The sequence below is a fragment of the Pongo abelii genome, chromosome 20, assembly GCF_028885655.2.
Source record: "Pongo abelii isolate AG06213 chromosome 20, NHGRI_mPonAbe1-v2.0_pri, whole genome shotgun sequence".
NCBI classification, from domain to species: domain Eukaryota; kingdom Metazoa; phylum Chordata; class Mammalia; order Primates; family Hominidae; genus Pongo; species Pongo abelii.
Window position 1 is genome coordinate 38,672,559 of NC_072005.2, and position 7,559 is coordinate 38,680,117.

At 46.8% G+C, this 7,559-nt stretch overlaps 1 pseudogene; it reads right to left on the bottom strand.

Moving 5' to 3' along the window:
• Positions 1–760: 760 nt before the first annotated feature.
• LOC100442496 (aldo-keto reductase family 1 member B1-like) lies at positions 761–1,977 on the bottom strand (annotated as a pseudogene).
• Between the last annotated feature and the right edge of the window lie 5,582 nt (positions 1,978–7,559).

The window sequence follows — 7,559 nt, forward strand, 5'->3', positions numbered from 1 at the left end:
TATCATAAAATGTACCATCTTAGCCATTTTTAAGTATAAAGCTCAGTAATGTTAAGTGTATTTACATTGTTGTGAAGCAGAACTCCAGAACCTTTTCATCTTGCAGAACTGAAACTCTGTACCCACTAAATGATTCCCCATTTCTCTCCTGCTCCCAGACCCTGGTAACCACCATTCTGCTGCCTCTATGAATTTGACTGCGTTAATACCTCCTATACTGAAATCATTTGGTATTTGTCCTTTTATGCCTGGCTTATTTTATTCAAGGTTTATCCAGGTTGTGGCAAGTGATGGGATTTCCTTCCTTTTTAAGGCTGCATAGTATTCCATTGTGTGTATATACTGTATTTTATCTGTTCACCTGTGAACATCCATGAACATCATATTTTTATCTGTCTGTGACTTTTCATGATGATTTTCTATGGTATTTAGAATTTTGGATTTTTTGCCAGTTTCTGATTCCACAACATTCAAATATACTATTACAAAGAATACATGCAAATATATGCTTTCTATAAATACAAAGGGCTCTTTAAAACAGAAGCTTTTGTTACTATCATAAAGTTGTTCACGCTTTTTGTAATAAGAAGCTCTTTTTATTAAAATGTTTTCTATTTTAACATATATTTCACTGTATCAGTCCTTATTTTTTTTCCACAAAAACACTTTTTATTTGAGGCGAAGAGAAGTCTTGCTGAAAGGATTACAGTTCCAAGCAGCCAAAACTCAACTGTTAGTGGCATTATTTTGACCTGGTAGATTTTGCTTCTCTTTGGTCAGAAAAGGGTATTCAGGTTGTACTTTCCCCAGTGGGGCAAAAAGGAGGGCAAAGCAAACTGGAAGAGACTTCTACTCTATTGACAGGGCTCTTCAGATCCAACATCAAGCTAGACACGCCCTCGCTGGCCACTCTACAGGTTGCTGTCCCACTGCTGAGTGACACAGGCCATACTACATTTGCAAGGAAAAAAATGAGACAGGAAACACAGGTATAGGTCACTTAGGGATGAGCAGGCATCCACAGCTTCAAAACTCTTCATGGAAGGGGTAATCCTTGTGGGAGGCACAGCTCATCAAGGCACAGACCCTCCAGTTCCTGTTGTAGCTGAGTAAGGCAGTCATATCCTGGCTGTTCAGTTCAAAGTCAAAAACCTTAAAGTTGTCAGCAATGAGTTCTGGTGTCACAGACTTGGGGAATCACCCCCAAGTTCCTCTGCATGGGGAACCGGATCAGGACCTGGGCTGTAGTTTTACTGTGCTTGGCTGCAATCGCCTTGGTCCTGGGATCCCCCAGGAGGGAAGGGTCCTCGGGGTTGGCCCAGGGCCTGATGGGAGTGCCGAGGGGGCTACAGGCGGTCACCACGATGCCTTTGGACTGGCAGTACTGGATTAACTTCTCCTGAGTGAGGTAAGGGTGGCACTCCATCTAGTTAACCACAGGCTTATACTTTAAGCCAGGTTTGTTTAAGAGCCTCTCCACCTGGAGATGGTTGAAGTTGGAGATGCCAATAGCTTTCACCAGCTGTTCATCCACCAGCTCTTCCATGGCTGCCCATGTGTCCAGAATGTTGGTGTCACTGGGAACCACATTACCCAACTCATTCAATGGAAAAATTCCTTCCCAGGCTTAAAGCCAGTTGGCCAGTGAATAAGGTAGAGGTCCAGGTAGTCCAGCTTCAGGCTGCTGAGGGTCTTCTGGCAAGCTCCTTTCACCAGGCCCTTCCCATGGTATGTGCACCACAGTTTACTAACGATGAAGAGCTCCTCACGCTTCACCGCCTGCTCCCTGAGCTTCTCCTGAATGGCTACCCCCACCTCATTCTCATTCTAGTACACGTGGGCACAGTCAATGTGGCAGTACCTGACATTGATGGCCACCTTCACGGCCTCAGTCACGCGGCCTGGAGGGGACTTCCAGGTGCCCAGCCCCAGGATGGGCATCTTGGTACCACTGTTGAGCACGAGGTGGCTGGCCATGGCTGCTGCGCTCCCTGGAATTGTTTCATACTGTCTTGTGTGCCTTGGAAGACTTATCTCCTGTTCTCTGCCATGCTAACCAGTGCTATGTATAACCCTGCCTAGTACAGGGTGCTGAGGGAGGGGTGCCTGTCTCTTCAGCACAAGGCTACTTCCACTCCCCACTCCCAGCAAAAGCTGATCTGACCATGGAACAATGATCAAAAGTAGGAAAATAACATTGGCCAGGTGCAGTGGCTCATACCTGTAATCCCAGCACTTTGGAAGGCCGAGGCAGGAGGACTGTTTGAGCTTGGGAGTTTGAGACCAGCCTGGGCAACATAGCAAAACCCCATCTCTACAAAAATTTTAAAAATTAGCCAGGTGTGGTGGCACATGCCGGTAGCCCCAGCTACTTGGGTGGTGGAGGTGAGAGGATCACTTGAGCCCAGGAGAGCCACAATTGCCCCACTGCACTCCAGCCTGGGCAACAGAGCAGGACCCTGGCTCAAACAAACAAACAAACAAACGAACAAAACCAAAAAACCCAAACCCACCAAAAAAAAAAAAAAGACAAATAAAAAATTAAGGAAAATAACATTGACATAATACTATTAACAGACTTACAGATCCAATCTGATTTTCTCATCTTCCCACTGATGTCCTTTCTGTTCCAGAATCCATTCTAGCAGCCTATGGGGCATTGTTGTCGTGTCCCCTTCATCTCCTCCACTACAGAGCAGTTTCTCAGCCTTTCTTCATTTTTCATGATGATATTTTTGAACAGTACTGGCAGCTATTTCATAGAATGTTCCTCAGCTTGAGTTTCTATGATATTTCCTCATGATCAGATTGAGACTGTGTGTTTGGCAAGAACGCCACATGGGAGTGAGACTGTGCACTTCTTGGTACATTGCAGCAGCGGGTCCGTGATGTCTCCGTGTTTTATTGCTGGTGATGTGAACTGTGATCACTTGGTTAAGATCGTGTCTTCCAGGTGCACCACCGCGCCCAGCTAATTTTTAAATACGTTTTGTAGAGACAAGGTCTTGCTTTGTTGGCCAGGCTGGTCTCAAACTCCTGGCCTCAAGTGATCCTCTTGCCTCGGCCTCCCAAAATGCTGGGATTACAGATGTGAGCCATCATCTGGCAACTCTCTCACTGTTTCTACCCAGTTCCCATATACCTCTTGTAGGTAACTGTCTCATTAGCCTCTGATTTATTCTTCCTATACTTCTTTTGCAGATATGATCCCCTGCCCAATTTTGATGGTAAATGAACAGGTGCAGCAGCCAAGGCTTGAGAAAGACATGGTAATAAAGCATGCAGATTTCTCAGACATGAAGGTGTGGGTCACCCCACAGGTGAACTACTTAGACCAGGAGAGGTGTGCTAGCCAAGGGTGAGGGAATCTAGAATGGGTAGTAGGGGAGGCAGATGATGAAAACCAGCTATAGCCTTGAGGTCAGCTGTAGCAGTAGGAGCTGCTGTTCATCCTTTGTCCCACTAGCTGTCCTCTTGGAGGCTTCTCCAGGAAAGGAGGCCGTCCAGAATCCCAGAGAAGCTGTTCACCGATGGGATTAACTTACTATGTGTAAGTAAGAAGTGGATCCGAGTGACGCAAGAAGTGGATTGTAGTGGAGGTCATTGTGTGCCTCCCAGATCCCACATTCAAGTTGGAGGGACCCATTTCCCCAGCTGTGTTTTCTAAAGTCTCAAAGGTACATAGCACAGCAATACGTATATACAACAGAGTCTTGCCAAGCACAGTGGCTCATGCCTGTAATCCCAGCATTTGTGGGTCTTAGGTGGGAGGATCACTTGAGCCTAGGAATTCAGGACCAGCCTGGCAACATAGTGGGACCCTGTCTTTACAAAAAATTGAAAAATTAGCCAGGCATGGTGGTCCACAACTGTAGTCCCAGCTACTCGGGAGACTGAAACAGGGGGCTCTCTTAACTCTTAAGCCCAGGAGGTGAAAGCTGTAGTAGCAGGCCATGACGGTGTCACTGCACTCCAGCCTGAGTGACAGAGCAAGACCCTGTCTCTAAAGCACACACACACACACACACACACACACACACAGAGAGAGAGAGAGAGAGAGAGAGAGAGACAATCTTCTCTATAAGAACAAAGTATACGCACAGGCCAGGACTGAGACTGGAGTTTGGGGAATGGGAAGGATTTGGATATATGGAATTGGGAGGAAATGGCCCACCAGATGGCACATCAGAATGAGGCGGGCATTTCCAGCTTTTCTTGATCATCCTCCACCTCCCTCTCCCTAGAAGGAAGAATCCTCCTCCTTCCCTCTCCCACTTCCCTCTGCCCTAGACACACTCCGATCTCACAAGCCATTCTGGCTGCTGCGACTTTTAGTTTTATCCATCGTCTAGCTGAGATTAAACTGGAATGTTCCATTTGCTCTTCTGGCTCTCAAGTTGGCGCAGGGCTTCCCACCTACGGGTGCAGTTGAATCTTTTTCACTGTAATAGAACAAATGCTCTGACCTCCACCACAAAGTGTTTCTGAGGGTGCCCGGCCTTAGTGAGTTCCTGGGCACCCGCTGTAATATACCCAGGCCATTCATATCTAAGGCCCGCAAAGTGTCCTGAGGGCCTCAGTGGAGCCTCTGCTTCAGCTCCTTCTTCTTCTTCACAAGTTGATACCCCTATGCCAAGGGCACGGATTCCTGATTTTTACAAGAATCACTTCCTAGAGGCATCAAAGTGGTTTCTGCATTCACTCCAGTTCCCACTTGGCTGAAGACACAGGGGATCGTTCACAGAGGTGGGGGGAAAGTCACTCTCTTTGTAAGGACTACAAAACAGCACTTGTCTCTCCCCAAATCCCAGTTTCTTCTGCACCTCAGTTTCCCTCCAGAAACCTCTGCAAAGGAAGGCAACAACCCCACCTTCCTCTTCCAACCAAAACCCCAACATTTATGCAAATAGACTGGCGACTCCACCTGCCAAACCCAAGTCAATATGAATCCCAGTTGAGGCTGACACAAGAACTGATTATTACCGTGGGAATCTAAACTAAAAATAAGATGAAAAAGGAGCAGTCTTTGCAGCCTAGGAGTGGACGCAGATTCTTGACGCTAAGCACAGGGCTTCTAGGCCACAAGCCCACCCGGCCTGGCTGTGTCTCCTCGGCCCTGTCTCATCTGTTGGGCACCAACTCCCCCTTGCCTCCCTCTCCAGCCCCTTGGCTTGGTCCTCACAGGACTCCCAGAACTTGGGACACGGCCTGGCTCAGAGCAGGAATTCAATCAACATCTATTGACTGAGACAGATGAAAGAGAATAGGAGAATGAGTGCCAGGGACAACCATGTCCCTCTGTCTGGGAAGATTTTCATTTCCTTCTCAGCTCAGTCTTGTGGCTTCCAGGGGTTGACCTGGTGTTTGGACCTTCAGCTGAGGATGGGGCTTCCCCACTAGGCCCAAAGATGGTGTCCTGGGCTTCCCCGTCACCCTGCAGTCTCAAAGTGGACCCCTCCACCTCCCCTTCCTTCTTTCTATCCTTCTCTCCTCCTGGAGGAGCTCCTGGAGATCTACTCTCCCTCTCTGCTCCATTTCTCTGCGTGATTTGGGTTTGCCTGGCAGAAGCACAGTCACCACTCGTGGACTGAGGGAGGGAGTGGGGCCTGAGGCTCTTCTGCTGCTTTCTTCTTTACCCATTTAGCTAAAATCTGGCCTGGGTTGTTAACGTTTTAAAACAGTACTGTTTTGGGTTAATGTTAAGACTGCAATGCATCCCAAATACTTAAAAAAATTTCTCAGAATTATTTTATTTTTAATTAATTATTGTAAGAGATAGGGTCTCGGTCTGTTGCCCAGGTTGGAGTGGGATGGCGCTATCGCAGCTCACTGCAGCCTCGACCTTCCAGGCTCAAGCCGTCCTCCCGCCTCAGTCTTCCAAGTAGCTGGGACCACAGGCACACGCCCATGCTTGGCTAATTTTTAATCTTTTTTTGTAGAGATGGGGCCTCACTATGTTGGCCAGGCTGGTCTCAAACTCTTGACCTCAAGCAATCCTCCCACCTCAGCCTCCCAAAGTGCTGGGATTACAGGCACTGTGCATGACTCAAAACAACTTAAGATTTATAAAAAATTGAGAAGGAGGTATAGATTTCCCAGTTTCACCTATTACTAACACCTTACATTCATATATTTGTTATAGTTAATGAAGATATATTGATACATTATCATTAATTGAAGTCCATTATTAAATATTGCCCATACTTCAAATCTGGATTTCCTTAGTTTCTAATATCCTCTTTCTGTTCCAGGATCCCATCTAGGATACCACATCACATTTAGTCATCATGTCTCTTTAGGATCCTCTAGACCAGTTGTCCCTATTTCCCGAGCCACAGACCCGTTAGCAACCGGGCTGCCCAGCAAGAGGTGAGTGGCAGGTGAGCAAGAGTTACTGCCTGAACTCTGCCTCCTGTCTTATCAGCAGCGGCATTAGACTCTCAGAGGAGCGCGAACCCTATTGTGAACTGTGCATGCGAGGGATCCAGGTTGCATGCTCCTTGTAAGACTCTAATGTCTGATGATCTGAGGTAGGACAGTTGCATCCCGAAATGACCTCTCCTCCCCTGCTGCTCCCCATCTGTGGAAAAACTGTCTTCCATGAAATTGATCCCTCTTGCCAAAAAGATTGGGGACTGCTGCTCTAGACTGTGATACTTTGTCTGACTTTTCCTTGTTTTGATGATCTTGACAGTTTTGAGAAGTCTTAGGTAGGTATTTTACAAAATGCTGCTCTGTTGGAATTTGGTGTTTTTCTTAGACTGGGGTTATGAGTTCTCAGGAGGAAGACCAAAGGGTAAAGGGCCATTTTCATCTTATCTTATCAAGGATACTTGCTATCAACGTGGTTTATGACTGCTGATGTGGACTTCGATCACCTGCTAGTCTTTGTCAGGTTTCTCCACCATAAAGTTACTCTTTCTTCTCCTCCATATTCTATGCTTCGAAAGGAAGTCACTATGTGTAGCCCACGGTTAAGAATCAGGGAGTGTAGCTTTCTAGCCTGAGGGCAACTGTCAATTATTTGGAGTTCTGCGAGGGAGATTTGCCTCTTCTCTGCCATTTATTCATTTATTCCATCATTTATTAACATCTATAGGGACTCATAGATATTCATCTCATACTTGGGGTTATAATCCAATACTACATTATTTGTTTTGCCACTCAAATAGTTCCAGGTTTGGGCACTGGGGGCACTTTCACTTGGCTCCTGTGGCCCTTTGACATAGTCTTATGGATGGAATGTTTATGTCTCCCCAAATTCCTATGTTGAAGCCCTGGCCCACCTGTGATGGTATTTGGAGATGGGGTCTTTGGGAGGTAATCAGGGTTTAGATGAGGTCATGGCATGGGGCACTCGGGATGGGACTAGTACCGTTATATGAAGACACGCTGGAGAACTTGGTCTCTCCCCACACTGACTCCCCAACAAGTGCACAAAGAAGAGATTATGTGAGCACACAGGGAGACTGCAGCTACCTCCATGCCAAGAGAAGAGGCTTCAGAGTAAAATTTACCTCGCCAGCACCTTGATCTTGGACTTACTAGCCTCCGGACCA